This window comes from Dendrobates tinctorius, unplaced genomic scaffold (assembly GCF_039654945.1).
Source record: "Dendrobates tinctorius isolate UK_male_01 unplaced genomic scaffold, ASM3965494v1 ptg000188l, whole genome shotgun sequence".
Classification (NCBI taxonomy): domain Eukaryota; kingdom Metazoa; phylum Chordata; class Amphibia; order Anura; family Dendrobatidae; genus Dendrobates; species Dendrobates tinctorius.
Genome location: NW_027361855.1, coordinates 5,890,784 through 5,912,250, shown reverse-complemented (window position 1 = coordinate 5,912,250; position 21,467 = coordinate 5,890,784).

Genomic DNA, 21,467 nt, shown 5'->3' with positions numbered 1-21,467 from the left:
AGATGGTAGACGAAGGCCAGGAGAGGTACGTAAGTGACTGGAAGAACGACATCATCAGCTCACAGAAACTGACCATGTACCGGAGTCTACAGAGAGACTACAGACTGGCCCCATACCTGGAGAAACTCCCGGACCCCAAAGACCGCAAGATCCTGAGCCGGTATAGACTCAGTGCCCACAGTCTGGCCATCGAATCCGGCCGACACAGGCAGAGCTACAAGCCCAGGGAGGAAAAACTGTGCCAACACTGTGACCAGGAGGCCCTGGAGGATGAGACCCACTTCCTGCTACACTGCTCCAAGTACTCAGCAGTCAAGGGACACTCACTTCAGGAGACTGTCACATCTCTTCCCGGATTTCACCACCATGAAGGAGGAAGAGAAAACATATATCCTGCTGGGGGAAGAAGAGAGAGCAGTGGAGATAGCAGCGCAATATGTGAGCGAATGCCATAGACTGCGAGAAAGAGAACTATGATATGCCATGGACTTCTATGGCACCCACCCTGGATATGCCCCAATCCCCCATCCACCTTCCCTATGCCATGGACTTTTATAGCCCCATCCTGGATCTGCCCCATCCACCTTTCCTACAGCCCCTTCCCAACATCCCTACAGTCCCTATCCCAATTCCCTTCTGTACACCTGCTTTGGCAAAACTAATGTGTATTTAGTCCTGCCAATAAAGCTTCTTTGAATCTTTGAATCTTGAATCTTGAATCTATGTAGTATGCATGTAGTATATATGTGGTATATATGTAGTATGCATGTTGCATGCATGTGGTATATATGTTGCATGTATGTATGTAGCATGTAGTATGTATGTAGTATGTATGTAGCATGTAGTATGTATGTAGTATGTATGTAGCATGTAGTATGTATTTTTTTTTTTTTTGTACATTCAACACATTAGCCGGATGATGGGACTACTACTGTGCCATCATTGGCTAATGTGTCAATCACCGTCATGGTAGCAGGCATCGCCCAATGGGACTTGTAGTCCCATCGGACGATCCTGCACAGACCCCCGCAGCCTGCACAGACACCCGGGCAGTCGGTACAGACAACCCGCAGGCCGGCACAGCCCCCCGGCAGTCCGCACAGACACCCGGGCAGTCGGTACAGACCACCAGCAGGCCGATACAGACCCCCGGGTAGTCGGCACAGACCTCCGGAAGGTCCGTACACCCCCCCCGAGAGGCTGTACAAGGAGAGAAAAGGGTTTTTCTTATTCCGATACCGGAAGTCCCATAGACTTGAATGGGACTTCCGGTATCGGAATCGGCGATAGCCGATACTTTTTTCGCATCGGGCCGATACCATCCGATCTGATATTTTAGGGTATCAGATGGTATCGCTCAACACTACTAGTGAGGATATCAGAATGTATGGGCTTCTGGATATATGTTTATATTAGTGAGGATATCAGAATGTATGGGCTTCTGGTTATATATTTACACTAGTGAGGATATCAGAATGTATGGGCTTCTGGATATATATTTATACTAGTGAGGATATCAGAATGTATGGGCTTCTGGTTATATAATTATACTAGTGAGGATATCAGAATATATGAGCTTCTGGTTATATATTTACACTAGTGAGGATATCAGAATGTATGGGCTTTTTATATATTTATACTAGTGAGAATATCAGATTGTATGGGCTTCTGGATATATATTTATACTAGTGAGGATATCAGAATGTATGAGCTTCTGTTTATATATTTACACAAGTGAGGATATCAGAATGTATGGGCTTCTGGTTAAATATTTATACTGATGAGGATATCAGAATGTATGGGCTTCTGGATATAAATTTATAGTATTGTGGATATCACAATGTATGGGCTTCTGGTTATATATTTACATTAGTGAGGGTATCAGAATGTATAGGCTTCTGGTTCTGTATTTATACTAGTGAGGATATCAGAATGTATGAGCTTCTGGTTATATATTTGCACTAGTGAGGATATCAGACTGTATTAGCTTCTGGTTACATATTTACACTAGTGTTTATATCAGAATAAATGGGCTTCTGAATATAAATTTATAGCAGTGAGGATATCAGAATGTATCGGCTTCTGGTAATATATTTATACTAGTGAGGATATCAGAATGTATGAGCTTCTGGTTATATATTTATACTAGTGAGGATATGAGAATGTATGGGCTTCTGAAAATAAATTAATAGTATTGTGGATATCAGAATGTATGGACTTCTGGCTATGTATTTACACTAGTGAGGATATCAGAAAGTATGGGCTTCTGGTTATATATTTACACTAGTGAGGATATCAGAAAGTATGGGCTTCTGGTTATATTGGTTATATATTTACACTAGTGAGGATATCAGAAAGTATTGGCTTCTGGTTGTATATTTGCACTAGTGAGGATATCAGAAAGTATGGGCTTCTGGTTCTATATTTATACTAGTGACCATATCAGAATGTGTGGGCTTCTGGATATATATTTATACTAGTGAGGATATCAGAATGTATGAGCTTCTGGTTATATATTTACACTAGAGAGGATATCAGAATGTATGTGCTTCTAGTTCTATATTTACACTAGTGAGCATATCAGAAAGTATGGGCTTCTGGTTATATATTTACACTAGTGAGGATATCAGAATGTATGGGCTTCTGGTTATATATTTACACAAGTGAGGATATCAGAATGCATGGGCTTCTGGATATAAATTTATACTAGTGAGGATATCAGAATGTATGAGCTTCAGGTTATATATTTGCTCTAGTGAGGATATCAGAATGTATGGGCTTCTGGTTATATATTTACACTAGTGAGGATATCAGAATGTATGGGATTCTGGTTATATATTTATACTAGTGAGGATGTCAGAATGTATGGGCTTCTGGTTATATATTTATACTAATGAGGATATCATAATGTATGGGCTTCTGAATATAATTTTATAGTATTGTGGATATCAGAATGTATGGGCTTCTGGTTATATATTTACACTAGTGAGGATATCAGAATGTATGGGCTTCTGGTTATATATTTACACTAGTGAGGATATCAGAATGTATGGGCTTCTGGATATATATTTATAGTAGTGAGGATATCAGAATGTATGGGCTTCTGGATATATATTTGTACTAGTGAGGATATCAGAATGTATGGGATTCTGGATGTATAATTATACTAATGAGGATATCAGAATGTATGGGCTTCTAGTTATATATTTACACTAGTGAGGATATCAGAATGTATGGGCTTCTGGATATATATTTATACTAGTGAGGATATCAGAATGTATGGGCTTCTGGTTATATATCTACACTAGTGAGGAAATCAGAATGTATGGACTTCTAGTTCTATATTTACACTAGTGAGGATATCAGAATGTATGGGCTTCTGGATATATATTTATACTAGTGAGGATATGAGAATGTATGGGTTTCTGGATATATATTTATACTAGTGAGAATATCAGAATGTATGGGCTTCTGGTTATATATTTACACTAGTGAGGATATCAGAATGTATGGGCTTCGGGTTCTATATTTAAATTAGTGAGGATATCAGAAAGTATGGGCTTCTGGTTATATATTTACACTAGTGAGGATATCAGAAAGTATGGACTTCGGTTATATATTTGCACTAGTGAGGATATCAGAATGTATGGACTTCTGGTTATATATTTACACTAGTGAGGATCTCAGAATGTATGGGCTTCTGGATATATATTTATACTATTGAATATATCAGAATGTATGGGCTTCCAGTTCTATATTTACACTAGTGAGGATATCAGAAAGTATGGGCTTCTGATTATATATTTACACTAGTGAAGATATCAGAGTGTATGGGCTTCTGGTTATATATTTACACCAGTGAGGATATCAGAATGTATGGGCTTCTGGATATATATTTATACAAGTGAAGATATCAAAATGTATGGGCTTCTGGTTACATATTTACACTAGTGAGGATATCAGAATGTATGGGCTTATGGATATATGTTTATATTAGTGAGGATATCAGAATGTATGGCTTCTGGTTATATATTTATATTAGTGAGGATATCAGAATGTATGGGCTTCTGGATATATATTTATACTAGTGAGGATATCAGAATGTATGGCTTCTGGTTATATGTTTATATTAGTGAGGATATCAGCGCGCTTTCAAGCGCGCTTTGAAAACCCATCTCTTCAAAGAAGCCTATCACATCAACTACTCAGCAAGCTAACTTTGCCCTGTTCCCTCCTTCCAAATATTATTCTGAATCTGCACCCTACTATTCATCTGTCTCCACACCCTTCATGCACATGATAACTGCACTTGATACTTGTCTATTGCGCTTAAACACACGGGCTGATGACCGGATCATGCAGCTTTATATGAAAATCCCTATTATAATTGCCAGACCTGAATTAACAAGCATTTCTCACCTACTGTGTCCCCCCATTTCCTTGTAGATTGTAAGCTTGCGAGCAGGGACCTCACTCCTAATGTCATTGTTTGAATTGTCTTAACTTGTATTGAATTTATTGTCTGTACATGTCCCCGCTTAATTGTAAAGTGCTGCGGAATATGTTGGCGCTATATAAATAAAAATTATTATTATTATTATTATTATTATATCAGAATGTATGGGCTTCTGGTTATATATTTATACTAGTGAGGATATCAGAATATATGAGCTTCTGGTTATATATTTGCACTAGTGAGGATATCAGAATGTACGGGCTTCTTTTTATATATTTATACTCTTGAGAATATCAGAATGTATGGGCTTCTGGATATATATTTATACTAGTGAGGATATCAGAATGTATGAGCTTCTGGTTATATATTTACACAAGTGAGGATATCAGAATTTATGGGCTTCTGGTTATATATTTATACTGATGAGGATATCAGAATGTATGGGCTTCTGGATATAAATTTATAGTATTGTGGATATCACAATGTATGGGCTTCTGGTTATATATTTACATTAGTGAGGGTATCAGAATGTATAGGCTTCTGGTTCTGTATTTATACTAGTGAGGATATCAGAAAGTATGAGCTTCTGGTTATATATTTACCCTAGTGAGGATATCAGAAAGTATGGGCTTCTGATTATATATTTGCACTAGTGAGGATATCAGAATGTATGGGCTTCTGGATATATATTCATACTAGAGAGGATATCAGAATGTATGAGCTTCTGGTTGTATATTTGCTCTAGTGAGGATATCAGAATGTATGGGATTCTGGTTACATATTTATACTAGTGAGGATATCAGAATGTATGGGCTTCTGGATATATATTTATACTAGTGAGGATATCAGAATGTATGGCTTCTGGTTATATATTTATACTAGTGAGGATATCAGAATGTATGGGCTTCTGGTTATATATTTATACTAGTGAGGATATCAGAATATATGAGCTTCTGGTTATATATTTGCACTAGTGAGGATATCAGAATGTACGGGCTTCTTTTTATATATTTATACTAGTGAGAATATCAGAATATATGGGCTTCTGGATATATATTTATACTAGTGAGGATATCAGAATGTATGAGCTTCTGGTTATATATTTACACAAGTGAGGATATCTGAATGTATGGGCTTCTGGTTATATATTTATACTGATGAGGATATCAGAATGTATGGGCTTCTGGATATAAATTTATAGTATTGTGGATATCACAATATATGGGCTTCTGGTTATATATTTACATTAGTGAGGGTATCAGAATGTATAGGCTTCTGGTTCTGTATTTATACTAGTGAGGATATCAGAAAGTATGGGCTTCTGGTTATATATTTACACTAGTGAGGATATCAGAAAGTATGGGCTTCTGTTTATATATTTGCACTAGTGAGGATATCAGAATGTATGGGCTTCTGGATATATATTCATACTAGAGAGGATATCAGAATGTATGAGCTTCTGGTTATATATTTGCTCTAGTGAGGATATCAGAATGTATGGGATTCTGGTTATATATTTATACTAGTGAGGATATCAGAATGTATGGGTTTCGGGTTATATATTTATACTAGTGAGGATATCAGAATGTATGGGCTTCTGGTTATATATTTACACTAGTGAGGATATCAGAATGTATGGGCTTCTGGATTTATATTTATACTATTGAAGATATCAGAATGTATGGGCTTCTAGTTCTATATTTACACTAGTGAGGATATCAGAAAGTATGGGCTTCTGGTTATATATTTACACTAGTGAAGATATCAGAATGTATGGGCTTCTGGTTATATATTTACACTAGTGAGGATATCAGAATGTATGGGCTTCTGGTTACATATTTACATTAGTGAGGATATCAGAATGTAAGGGTTTCTGATTATATATTTATACTAATGAAGATATCATAATGTATGGGCTTCTGAATATAAATTTATAGTATTGTGGATATCAGAATGTATGGGCTTCTGGTTATATATTTACACTAGTGAGGATATCAGAATGTATGGGCTTCTGGTTATATATTTACACTAGTGAGGATATCAGAATGTATGGGCTTCTGGATATATATTTATAGTAGTGAGGATATCAGAATGTATGGGCTTCTGGATATATATTTGTACTAGTGAGGATATCAGAATGTATGGGATTCTGGATATATAATTATACTAATGAGGATATCAGAATGTATGGGCTTCTAGTTATATATTTACACTAGTGAGGATATCAGAATGTATGGGCTTCTGGATATATATTTATACTAGTGAGGATATCAGAATGTATGGGCTTCTGGTTATATATCTACACTAGTGAGGAAATCAGAATGTATGGGCTTCTAGTTCTATATTTACACTAGTGAGGATATCAGAATGTATGGGCTTCTGGATATATATTTATACTAGTGAGGATATCAGAATGTATGGGTTTCTGGATATATATTTATACTAGTGAGGATATCAGAATGTATGGGCTTCTGGTTATATATTTACACTAGTGAGGATATCAGAATGTATCAGCTTCGGGTTCTATATTTAAATTAGTGAGGATATCAGAAAGTATGGACTTCTGGTTATATGTTTACACTAGTGAGGATATGAGAATGTATGGGCTTCTGAAAATAAATTAATAGTATTGTGGATATCAGAATGTATGGACTTCTGGCTATGTATTTACACTAGTGAGGATATCAGAAAGTATGGGCTTCTGGTTATATATTTACACTAGTGAGGATATCAGAAAGTATGGGCTTCTGGTTATATTGGTTATATATTTACACTAGTGAGGATATCAGAAAGTATTGGCTTCTGGTTGTATATTTGCACTAGTGAGGATATCAGAAAGTATGGGCTTCTGGTTCTATATTTATACTAGTGACCATATCAGAATGTGTGGGCTTCTGGATATATATTTATACTAGTGAGGATATCAGAATGTATGAGCTTCTGGTTATATATTTACACTAGAGAGGATATCAGAATGTATGTGCTTCTAGTTCTATATTTACACTAGTGAGCATTTCAGAAAGTATGGGCTTCTGGTTATATATTTACACTAGTGAGGATATCAGAATGTATGGGCTTCTGGTTATATATTTACACAAGTGAGGATATCAGAATGTATGGGCTTCTGGATATAAATTTATACTAGTGAGGATATCAGAATGTATGAGCTTCAGGTTATATATTTGCTCTAGTGAGGATATCAGAATGTATGGGCTTCTGGTTATATATTTACACTAGTGAGGATATCAGAATGTATGGGATTCTGGTTATATATTTATACTAGTGAGGATGTCAGAATGTATGGGCTTCTGGTTATATATTTATACTAATGAGGATATCATAATGTATGGGCTTCTGAATATAATTTTATAGTATTGTGGATATCAGAATGTATGGGCTTCTGGTTATATATTTACACTAGTGAGGATATCAGAATGTATGGGCTTCTGGTTATATATTTACACTAGTGAGGATATCAGAATGTATGGGCTTCTGGATATATATTTATAGTAGTGAGGATATCAGAATGTATGGGCTTCTGGATATATATTTGTACTAGTGAGGATATCAGAATGTATGGGATTCTGGATATATAATTATACTAATGAGGATATCAGAATGTATGGGCTTCTAGTTATATATTTACACTAGTGAGGATATCAGAATGTATGGGCTTCTGGATATATATTTATACTAGTGAGGATATCAGAATGTATGGGCTTCTGGTTATATATCTACACTAGTGAGGAAATCAGAATGTATGGACTTCTAGTTCTATATTTACACTAGTGAGGATATCAGAATGTATGGGCTTCTGGATATATATTTATACTAGTGAGGATATGAGAATGTATGGGCTTCTGGATATATATTTGTACTAGTGAGGATATCAGAATGTATGGGATTCTGGATATATAATTATACTAATGAGGATATCAGAATGTATGGGCTTCTAGTTATATATTTACACTAGTGAGGATATGAGAATGTATGGGCTTCTGGATATATATTTGTACTAGTGAGGATATCAGAATGTATGGGATTCTGGATATATAATTATACTAATGAGGATATCAGAATGTATGGGCTTCTAGTTATATATTTACACTAGTGAGGATATCAGAATGTATGGGCTTCTGGATATATATTTATACTAGTGAGGATATCAGAATGTATGGGCTTCTGGTTATATATTTACACTAGTGAGGATATCAGAATGTATGGGCTTCGGGTTCTATATTTAAATTAGTGAGGATATCAGAAAGTATGGGCTTCTGGTTATATATTTACACTAGTGAGGATATCAGAAAGTATGGACTTCGGTTATATATTTGCACTAGTGAGGATATCAGAATGTATGGGCTTCTGGTTATATATTTACACTAGTGAGGATCTCAGAATGTATGGGCTTCTGGATATATATTTATACTATTGAATATATCAGAATGTATGGGCTTCCAGTTCTATATTTACACTAGTGAGGATATCAGAAAGTATGGGCTTCTGATTATATATTTACACTAGTGAAGATATCAGAGTGTATGGGCTTCTGGTTATATATTTACACCAGTGAGGATATCAGAATGTATGGGCTTCTGGATATATATTTATACAAGTGAAGATATCAAAATGTATGGGCTTCTGGTTACATATTTACACTAGTGAGGATATCAGAATGTATGGGCTTATGGATATATGTTTATATTAGTGAGGATATCAGAATGTATGGCTTCTGGTTATATATTTATATTAGTGAGGATATCAGAATGTATGGGCTTCTGGATATATATTTATACTAGTGAGGATATCAGAATGTATGGCTTCTGGTTATATGTTTATATTAGTGAGGATATCAGAATGTATGGGCTTCTGGTTATATATTTACACTAGTGAGGATATCAGAATGTATGGGCTTCTGGATATATATTTATACTAGTGAGGATATCAGAATGTATGGCTTCTGGTTATATATTTATATTAGTGAGGATATCAGAATGTATGGGCTTCTGGTTATTTATTTATACTAGTGAGGATATCAGAATATATGAGCTTCTGGTTATATATTTGCACTAGTGAGGATATCAGAATGTACGGGCTTCTTTTTATATATTTATACTCTTGAGAATATCAGAATGTATGGGCTTCTGGATATATATTTATACTAGTGAGGATATCAGAATGTATGAGCTTCTGGTTATATATTTACACAATTGAGGATATCAGAATTTATGGGCTTCTGGTTATATATTTATACTGATGAGGATATCAGAATGTATGGGCTTCTGGATATAAATTTATAGTATTGTGGATATCACAATGTATGGGCTTCTGGTTATATATTTACATTAGTGAGGGTATCAGAATGTATAGGCTTCTGGTTCTGTATTTATACTAGTGAGGATATCAGAAAGTATGAGCTTCTGGTTATATATTTACCCTAGTGAGGATATCAGAAAGTATGGGCTTCTGATTATATATTTGCACTAGTGAGGATATCAGAATGTATGGGCTTCTGGATATATATTCATACTAGAGAGGATATCAGAATGTATGAGCTTCTGGTTGTATATTTGCTCTAGTGAGGATATCAGAATGTATGGGATTCTGGTTACATATTTATACTAGTGAGGATATCAGAATGTATGGGCTTCTGGATATATATTTATACTAGTGAGGATATCAGAATGTATGGCTTCTGGTTATATATTTATACTAGTGAGGATATCAGAATGTATGGGCTTCTGGTTATATATTTATACTAGTGAGGATATCAGAATATATGAGCTTCTGGTTATATATTTGCACTAGTGAGGATATCAGAATGTACGGGCTTCTTTTTATATATTTATACTAGTGAGAATATCAGAATATATGGGCTTCTGGATATATATTTATACTAGTGAGGATATCAGAATGTATGAGCTTCTGGTTATATATTTACACAAGTGAGGATATCTGAATGTATGGGCTTCTGGTTATATATTTATACTGATGAGGATATCAGAATGTATGGGCTTCTGGATATAAATTTATAGTATTGTGGATATCACAATATATGGGCTTCTGGTTATATATTTACATTAGTGAGGGTATCAGAATGTATAGGCTTCTGGTTCTGTATTTATACTAGTGAGGATATCAGAAAGTATGGGCTTCTGGTTATATATTTACACTAGTGAGGATATCAGAAAGTATGGGCTTCTGTTTATATATTTGCACTAGTGAGGATATCAGAATGTATGGGCTTCTGGATATATATTCATACTAGAGAGGATATCAGAATGTATGAGCTTCTGGTTATATATTTGCTCTAGTGAGGATATCAGAATGTATGGGATTCTGGTTATATATTTATACTAGTGAGGATATCAGAATGTATGGGTTTCGGGTTATATATTTATACTAGTGAGGATATCAGAATGTATGGGCTTCTGGTTATATATTTACACTAGTGAGGATATCAGAATGTATGGGCTTCTGGATTTATATTTATACTATTGAAGATATCAGAATGTATGGGCTTCTAGTTCTATATTTACACTAGTGAGGATATCAGAAAGTATGGGCTTCTGGTTATATATTTACACTAGTGAAGATATCAGAATGTATGGGCTTCTGGTTATATATTTACACTAGTGAGGATATCAGAATGTATGGGCTTCTGGTTACATATTTACATTAGTGAGGATATCAGAATGTAAGGGTTTCTGATTATATATTTATACTAGTGAGGATATCAGAATGTATGAGCTTCTGGTTATATATTTACACAAGTGAGAATGTCAGAATGTATGGGCTTCTGGTTATATATTTATACTAATGAGGATATCATAATGTATGGGCTTCTGAATATAAATTTATAGTATTGTGGATATCAGAATGTATGGGCTTCTGGTTATATATTTACACTAGTGAGGATATCAGAATGTATGGGCTTCTGGTTATATATTTACACTAGTGAGGATATCAGAATGTATGGGCTTCTGGATATATATTTATAGTAGTGAGGATATCAGAATGTATGGGCTTCTGGATATATATTTGTACTAGTGAGGATATCAGAATGTATGGGATTCTGGATATATAATTATACTAATGAGGATATCAGAATGTATGGGCTTCTAGTTATATATTTACACTAGTGAGGATATCAGAATGTATGGGCTTCTGGATATATATTTATACTAGTGAGGATATCAGAATGTATGGGCTTCTGGTTATATATCTACACTAGTGAGGAAATCAGAATGTATGGGCTTCTAGTTCTATATTTACACTAGTGAGGATATCAGAATGTATGGGCTTCTGGATATATATTTATACTAGTGAGGATATCAGAATGTATGGGTTTCTGGATATATATTTATACTAGTGAGGATATCAGAATGTATGGGCTTCTGGTTATATATTTACACTAGTGAGGATATCAGAATGTATGAGCTTCGGGTTCTATATTTAAATTAGTGAGGATATCAGAAAGTATGGACTTCTGGTTATATGTTTACACTAGTGAGGATATCAGAAAGTATGGACTTCGGTTATATATTTATACTATTGAAGATATCAGAATGTATGGGCTTCTGGTTATATATTTACACTAGTGAGGATATCAGAAAGTATGGGCTGCTGATTATATATTTACACTAGTGAATATATCAGAATGTATGGGCTTCTGGCTATATATTTACACCAGTGAGGATATCAGAATGTATGGGCTTCTGGATATATATTTATACAAGTGAAGATATCAAAATGTATGGGCTTCTGGTTACATATTTACACTAGTGAGGATATCAGAATGTATGGGCTTATGGATATATGTTTATATTAGTGAGGATATCAGAATGTATGGGCTTCTGGTTATATATTTACACTAGTGAGGATATCAGAATGTATGGGCTTCTGGATATATATTTATACTAGTGAGGATATCAGAATGTATGGCTTCTGGTTATATATTTATACTAGTGAGGATATCAGAATGTATGGGCTTCTGGTTATATATTTATACTAGTGAGGATATCAGAATATATGAGCTTCTGGTTATATATTTGCACTAGTGAGGATATCAGAATGTATGGGCTTCTTTTTTATATTTATACTCTTGAGAATATCAGAATGTATGGGCTTCTGGATATATATTTATACTAGTGAGGATATCAGAATGTATGAGCTTCTGGTTATATATTTACACAAGTGAGGATATCAGAATTTATGGGCTTCTGGTTATATATTTATACTGATGAGGATATCAGAATGTATGGGCTTCTGGATATAAATTTATAGTATTGTGGATATCACAATGTATGGGCTTCTGGTTATATATTTACATTATTGAGGGTATCAGAATGTATAGGCTTCTGGTTCTGTATTTATACTAGTGAGGATATCAGAAAGTATGAGCTTCTGGTTATATATTTACACTAGTGAGGATATCAGAAAGTATGGGCTTCTGTTTATATATTTGCACTAGTGAGGATATCAGAATGTATGGGCTTCTGGATATATATTCATACTAGAGAGGATATCAGAATGTATGAGCTTCTGGTTGTATATTTGCTCTAGTGAGGATATCAGAATGTATGGGATTCTGGTTACATATTTATACTAGTGAGGATATCAGAATGTATGGGCTTCAGGATATATATTTATACTAGTGAGGATATCCGAATGTATGGCTTCTGGTTATATATTTATACTATTGAGGATATCAGAATGTATGGGCTTCTGGTTATTTATTTATACTAGTGAGGATATCAGAATATATGAGCTTCTGGTTATATATTTGCACTAGTGAGGATATCAGAATGTGCGGGCTTCTTTTTATATATTTATACTAGTGAGAATATCAGAATATATGGGCTTCTGGATATATATTTATACTAGTGAGGATATCAGAATGTATGAGCTTCTGGTTATATATTTAGACAAGTGAGGATATCAGAATGTATGGGCTTCTGGTTATATATTTATACTGATGAGGATATCAGAATGTATGGGCTTCTGGATATAAATTTATAGTATTGTGGATATCACAATATATGGGCTTCTGGTTATATATTTACATTAGTGAGGGTATCAGAATGTATAGGCTTCTGGTTCTGTATTTATACTAGTGAGGATATCAGAAAGTATGGGCTTCTGGTTATATATTTACACTAGTGAGGATATCAGAAAGTATGGGCTTCTGTTTATATATTTGCATAGTGAGGATATCAGAATGTATGAGCTTCTGGTTATATATTTGCTCTAGTGAGGATATCAGAATGTATGGGATTCTGGTTATATATTTATACTAGTGAGGATATCAGAATGTATGAGCTTCTGGTTATATATTTAGACAAGTGAGGATATCAGAATGTATGGGCTTCTGGTTATATATTTATACTGATGAGGATATCAGAATGTATGGGCTTCTGGATATAAATTTATAGTATTGTGGATATCACAATATATGGGCTTCTGGTTATATATTTACATTAGTGAGGGTATCAGAATGTATAGGCTTCTGGTTCTGTATTTATACTAGTGAGGATATCAGAAAGTATGGGCTTCTGGTTATATATTTACACTAGTGAGGATATCAGAAAGTATGGGCTTCTGTTTATATATTTGCATAGTGAGGATATCAGAATGTATGAGCTTCTGGTTATATATTTGCTCTAGTGAGGATATCAGAATGTATGGGATTCTGGTTATATATTTATACTAGTGAGGATATCAGAATGTATGGGTTTCTGGTTATATATTTATACTAGTGAGGATATCAGAATGTATTAGCTTCTGGTTATATATTTACACTTGAGGATATCAGAAAGTATGGGCTTCGGTTATATATTTGCACTAGTGAGGATATCAGAATGTATGGGCTTCTGATTATATATTTACACTAGTAAGGATATCAGAATGTATGGGCTTCTGGATTTATATTTATACTATTGAAGATATCAGAATGTATGGGCTTCTGGTTACAGATTTACACTAGTGAGGATATCAGAATGTATGGGTTTCTGGTTATATATTTATACTAGTGAGGATATCAGAATGTATGAGCTTCTGGTTATATATTTACACAAGTAAGAATGTCAGAATGTATGGGCTTCTGGTTATATATTTATACTAATGAGGATATCATAATGTATGGGCTTCTGAATATAAATTTATAGTATTGTGGATATCAGAATGTATGGGCTTCTGGTTATATATTTACACTAGTGAGGATATCAGAATGTATGGGCTTCTGGTTACATATTTATACTAGTGAGGATATCAGAATGTATGGGTTTCTGGTTATATATTTATACTAGTGAGGATATCAGAATGTATGAGCTTCTGGTTATATATTTACACAAGTGAGAATGTCAGAATGTATGGGCTTCTGGTTATATATTTATACTAATGAGGATATCATAATGTATGGGCTTCTGAATATAAATTTATAGTATTGTGGATATCAGAATGTATGGGCTTCTTGTTATATATTTACACTAGTGAGGATATCAGAATGTATGGGCTTCTGGTTATATATTTACACTAGTGAGGATATCAGAATGTATGGGCTTCTGGATATATATTTATAGTAGTGAGGATATCTGAATGTATGGGCTTCTGGATATATATTTGTACTAGTGAGGATATCAGAATGTATGGGATTCTGGATATATAATTATACTAATGAGGATATCAGAATGTATGGGCTTCTAGTTATATATTTACACTAGTGAGGATATCAGAATGTATGGGCTTCTGGATATATATTTATACTAGTGAGGATATCAGAATGTATGGGCTTCTGGTTATATATCTACACTAGTGAGGAAATCAGAATGTATGGGCTTCTAGTTCTATATTTACACTAGTGAGGATATCAGAATGTATGGGCTTCTGGATATATATTTATACTAGTGAGGATATCAGAATGTATGGGTTTCTGGATATATATTTATACTAGTGAGGATATCAGAATGTATGGGCTTCTGGTTATATATTTACACTAGTGAGGATATCAGAATGTATGAGCTTCGGGTTCTATATTTAAATTAGTGAGGATATCAGAAAGTATGGACTTCTGGTTATATGTTTACACTAGTGAGGATATCAGAAAGTATGGACTTCGGTTATATATTTATACTATTGAAGATATCAGAATGTATGGGCTTCTGGTTATATATTTACACTAGTGAGGATATCAGAAAGTATGGGCTGCTGATTATATATTTACACTAGTGAATATATCAGAATGTATGGGCTTCTGGCTATATATTTACACCAGTGAGGATATCAGAATGTATGGGCTTCTGGATATATATTTATACAAGTGAAGATATCAAAATGTATGGGCTTCTGGTTACATATTTACACTAGTGAGGATATCAGAATGTATGGGCTTATGGATATATGTTTATATTAGTGAGGATATCAGAATGTATGGGCTTCTGGTTATATATTTACACTAGTGAGGATATCAGAATGTATGGGCTTCTGGATATATATTTATACTAGTGAGGATATCAGAATGTATGGCTTCTGGTTATATATTTATACTAGTGAGGATATCAGAATGTATGGGCTTCTGGTTATATATTTATACTAGTGAGGATATCAGAATATATGAGCTTCTGGTTATATATTTGCACTAGTGAGGATATCAGAATGTACGGGCTTCTTTTTTATATTTATACTCTTGAGAATATCAGAATGTATGGGCTTCTGGATATATATTTATACCAGTGAGGATATCAGAATGTATGAGCTTCTGGTTATATATTTACACAAGTGAGGATATCAGAATTTATGGGCTTCTGGTTATATGTTTATACTGATGAGGATATCAGAATGTATGGGCTTCTGGATATAAATTTATAGTATTGTGGATATCACAATGTATGGGCTTCTGGTTATATATTTACATTATTGAGGGTATCAGAATGTATAGGCTTCTGGTTCTGTATTTATACTAGTGAGGATATCAGAAAGTATGAGCTTCTGGTTATATATTTACACTAGTGAGGATATCAGAAAGTATGGGCTTCTGTTTATATATTTGCACTAGTGAGGATATCAGAATGTATGGGCTTCTGGATATATATTCATACTAGAGAGGATATCAGAATGTATGAGCTTCTGGTTGTCTATTTGCTCTAGTGAGGATATCAGAATGTATGGGATTCTGGTTACATATTTATACTAGTGAGGATATCAGAATGTATGGGCTTCAGGATATATATTTATACTAGTGAGGATATCAGAATGTATGGCTTCTGGTTATATATTTATACTATTGAGGATATCAGAATGTATGGGCTTCTGGTTATTTATTTATACTAGTGAGGATATCAGAATATATGAGCTTCTGGTTATATATTTGCACTAGTGAGGATATCAGAATGTGCGGGCTTCTTTTTATATATTTATACTAGTGAGAATATCAGAATATATGGGCTTCTGGATATATATTTATACTAGTGAGGATATCAGAATGTATGAGCTTCTGGTTATATATTTAGACAAGTGAGGATATCAGAATGTATGGGCTTCTGGTTATATATTTATACTGATGAGGATATCAGAATGTATGGGCTTCTGGATATAAATTTATAGTATTGTGGATATCACAATATATGGGCTTCTGGTTATATATTTACATTAGTGAGGGTATCAGAATGTATAGGCTTCTGGTTCTGTATTTATACTAGTGAGGATATCAGAAAGTATGGGCTTCTGGTTATATATTTACACTAGTGAGGATATCAGAAAGTATGGGCTTCTGTTTATATATTTGCATAGTGAGGATATCAGAATGTATGAGCTTCTGGTTATATATTTGCTCTAGTGAGGATATCAGAATGTATGGGATTCTGGTTATATATTTATACTAGTGAGGATATCAGAATGTATGAGCTTCTGGTTATATATTTAGACAAGTGAGGATATCAGAATGTATGGGCTTCTGGTTATATATTTATACTGATGAGGATATCAGAATGTATGGGCTTCTGGATATAAATTTATAGTATTGTGGATATCACAATATATGGGCTTCTGGTTATATATTTACATTAGTGAGGGTATCAGAATGTATAGGCTTCTGGTTCTGTATTTATACTAGTGAGGATATCAGAAAGTATGGGCTTCTGGTTATATATTTACACTAGTGAGGATATCAGAAAGTATGGGCTGCTGTTTATATATTTGCATAGTGAGGATATCAGAATGTATGAGCTTCTGGTTATATATTTGCTCTAGTGAGGATATCAGAATGTATGGGATTCTGGTTATATATTTATACTAGTGAGGATATCAGAATGTATGGGTTTCTGGTTATATATTTATACTAGTGAGGATATCAGTATGTATTAGCTTCTGGTTATATATTTACACTTGAGGATATCAGAAAGTATGGGCTTCGGTTATATATTTTCACTAGTGAGGATATCAGAATGTATGGGCTTCTGATTATATATTTACACTAGTAAGGATATCAGAATGTATGGGCTTCTGGATTTATATTTATACTATTGAAGATATCAGAATGTATGGGCTTCTGGTTACAGATTTACACTAGTGAGGATATCAGAATGTATGGGTTTCTGGTTATATATTTATACTAGTGAGGATATCAGAATGTATGAGCTTCTGGTTATATATTTACACAAGTAAGAATGTCAGAATGTATGGGCTTCTGGTTATATATTTATACTAATGAGGATATCATAATGTATGGGCTTCTGAATATAAATTTATAGTATTGTGGATATCAGAATGTATGGGCTTCTGGTTATATATTTACACTAGTGAGGATATCAGAATGTATGGGCTTCTGGTTACATATTTATACTAGTGAGTATATCAGAATGTATGGGTTTCTGGTTATATATTTATACTAGTGAGGATATCAGAATGTATGAGCTTCTGGTTATATATTTACACAAGTGAGAATGTCAGAATGTATGGGCTTCTGGTTATATATTTATACTAATGAGGTTATCATAATGTATGGGCTTCTGAATATAAATTTATAGTCTTGTGGATATCAGAATGTATGGGCTTCTGGTTATATATTTACACTAGTGAGGATATCAGAATGTATGGGCTTCTGGTTATATATTTACACTAGTGAGGATATCAGAATGTATGGGCTTCTGGATATATATTTATAGTAGTGAGGATATCTGAATGTATGGGCTTCTGGATATATATTTGTACTAGTGAGGATATCAGAATGTATGGGATTCTGGATATATAATTATACTAATGAGGATATCAGAATGTATGGGCTTCTAGTTATATATTTACACTAGTGAGGATATCAGAATGTATGGGCTTCTGGTTATATATCTACACTAGTGAGGAAATCAGAATGTATCGGCTTCTAGTTCTATATTTACACTAGTGAGGATATCAGAATGTATGGGCTTCTGGATATATATTTATACTAGTGAGGATATGAGAATGTATGGGTTTCTGGATATATATTTATACTAGTGAGGATATCAGAATATATGGGCTTCTGGTTATATATTTACACTAGTGAGGATATCAGAATGTATGGGCTTCGGGTTCTATATTTAAATTAGTGAGGATATCAGAAAGTATGGGCTTCTGGCTATATATTTACACTAGTGAGGATATCAGAAAGTATGGACTTCGGTTATATATTTGCACTAGTGAGGATATCAGAATGTATGGGCTTCTGGTTATATATTTACACTAGTGAGAATATCAGAATGTATGTGCTTCTGGTTATATATTTACACTAGTGAGGATATCAGAATGTATGGGCTTCTGGATATATATTTATACTAGTGAGGACATCAGAATGTATGGCTTCTGGTTATATATTTATTATACTAGTGAGGATATCAGAATGTATGGGCTTCTGGTTATATATTTACACCAGTGAGGATATCAGAATGTATGGGCTTCTGGATATATATTTATACAAGTGAAGATATCAAAATGTATGGGCTTCTGGTTACATATTTACACTAGTGAGGATATCAGAATGTTTGGGCTTATGGGTATATGTTTATATTAGTGAGGATATCAGAATGTATGGGCTTCTGGTTACATATTTACACTAGTGAGGATATCAGAATGTTTGGGCTTATGGGTATATGTTTATATTAGTGAGGATATCAGAATGTATGGGCTTCTGGTTATATATTTACACAAGTGAGAATATCAGAATATATGGGCTTCTGGTTATATATTTATACTGATGAGGATATCAGAATGTATGGGCTTCTGGATATAAATTTATAGTATTGTGGATATCACAATGTATGGGCTTCTGGTTATATATTTACATTAGTGAGGGTATCAGAATGTATAGGCTTCTGGTTCTGTATTTATACTAGTGAGGATATCAGAAAGTATGGGCTTCTGGTTATATATTTACACTAGTGAGGATATCAGAAAGTATGGGCTTCTGTTTATATATTTGCACTAGTGAGGATATCAGAATGTATGGGCTTCTGGATATATATTCATACTAGAGAGGATATCAGAATGTATGAGCTTCTGGTTATATATTTGCTCTAGTGAGGATATCAGAATGTATGGGATTCTGGTTATATATTTATACTAGTGAGGATATCAGAATGTATGGGTTTCTGGTTATATATTTATACTAGTGAGGATATCAGAATGTATTAGCTTCTGGTTATATATTTACACTTGAGGATATCAGAAAGTATGGGCTTCGGTTATATATTTGCACTAGTGAAGATATCAGAATGTATGGGCTTCTGATTATATATTTACACTAGTGAGGATATCAGAATGTATGGGCTTCTGGATTTATATTTATACTATTGAAGATATCAGAATGTATGGGCTTCTAGTTCTATATTTACACTAGTGAGGATATCAGAAAGTATGGGCTTCTGGTTATATATTTACACTAGTGAAGATATCAGAATGTATGGGCTTCTGGTTATATATTTACACTAGTGAGGATATCAGAATGTATGGGCTTCTGGTTACATATTTACACTAGTGAGCAGCGTCGGACTGGCCCACCGGGGAACCGGAGGATTCTCCGGTGGGCCCTTGCATCTGGTGGGCTCTGGCACCTGCAGGCATACAGGGCCAGCAGTTGCCTAGGGCCCCCGCTGCTCCAGGGGCCCCCAGCCAGTGGTGTGTCGCACACCATGCAGCTGCTATGGGGGCCCCTGCCAGCGGAGCAGCAGCGGGTGTCAGGAGGCAGAAGTCCCTGTCCCCGCTGCTAAAGAGAAATGAATATTCACTGCGAAGCAGTGAATATCATTTCAGGTCTCCACACCCCCAGAGGCCCCGCCCCCAGCCCAGTAAGCCGCTCTGCAGACTACAGCTGTAAATCACAGCCAGTGCGCGATGACGTCAGTACATCGCGCACCCGCTGTGTGTCTGGTAGAGGGGGCAGCTCCTGACACTGAAGCCGGCTGCCGGAATCAGCGTGGGAGTGAGGAGGAGAGGTGAGTATTGTGTTTTGTTTTGTTTTTTATATCTCTCTCGCTCTCTCTATCTGTCTCTCTATCTATCTATCTCTATATCTCTATATATCTCTCTCTATCTCTCTTATATCTATCTATCTTTCTATTTCTATCTATTATCTATATCTATCTATCTCTATATCTATCTCTATCTATCTATTTCTATATCTATATCTATCGCTCTATCTTTATATCTATCTTTCTATCTCTACATCTATCTCTATATCTATCTATCTATCTCTATATCTTTCTATATATATCTCTATATCTATCTATTATGTCTATCTATCTCTATATCTATCTATCTTACTCTATCTATCTCTATATCTATTATCTCTATATTTATTATCTATCTAGCTACCATCTATATCTATCTTTATCTATATATATATCTCTATCTAATATCTATATCTATCTATCTCTATACCTATCTATCTATTTATCTATCCGTTATCTATCTCTATATCTTTTCTCTGTATCTATCTATCTATCTCTATATCTATATCTCTCGCTATCTATCGCTCTATCTCTATATC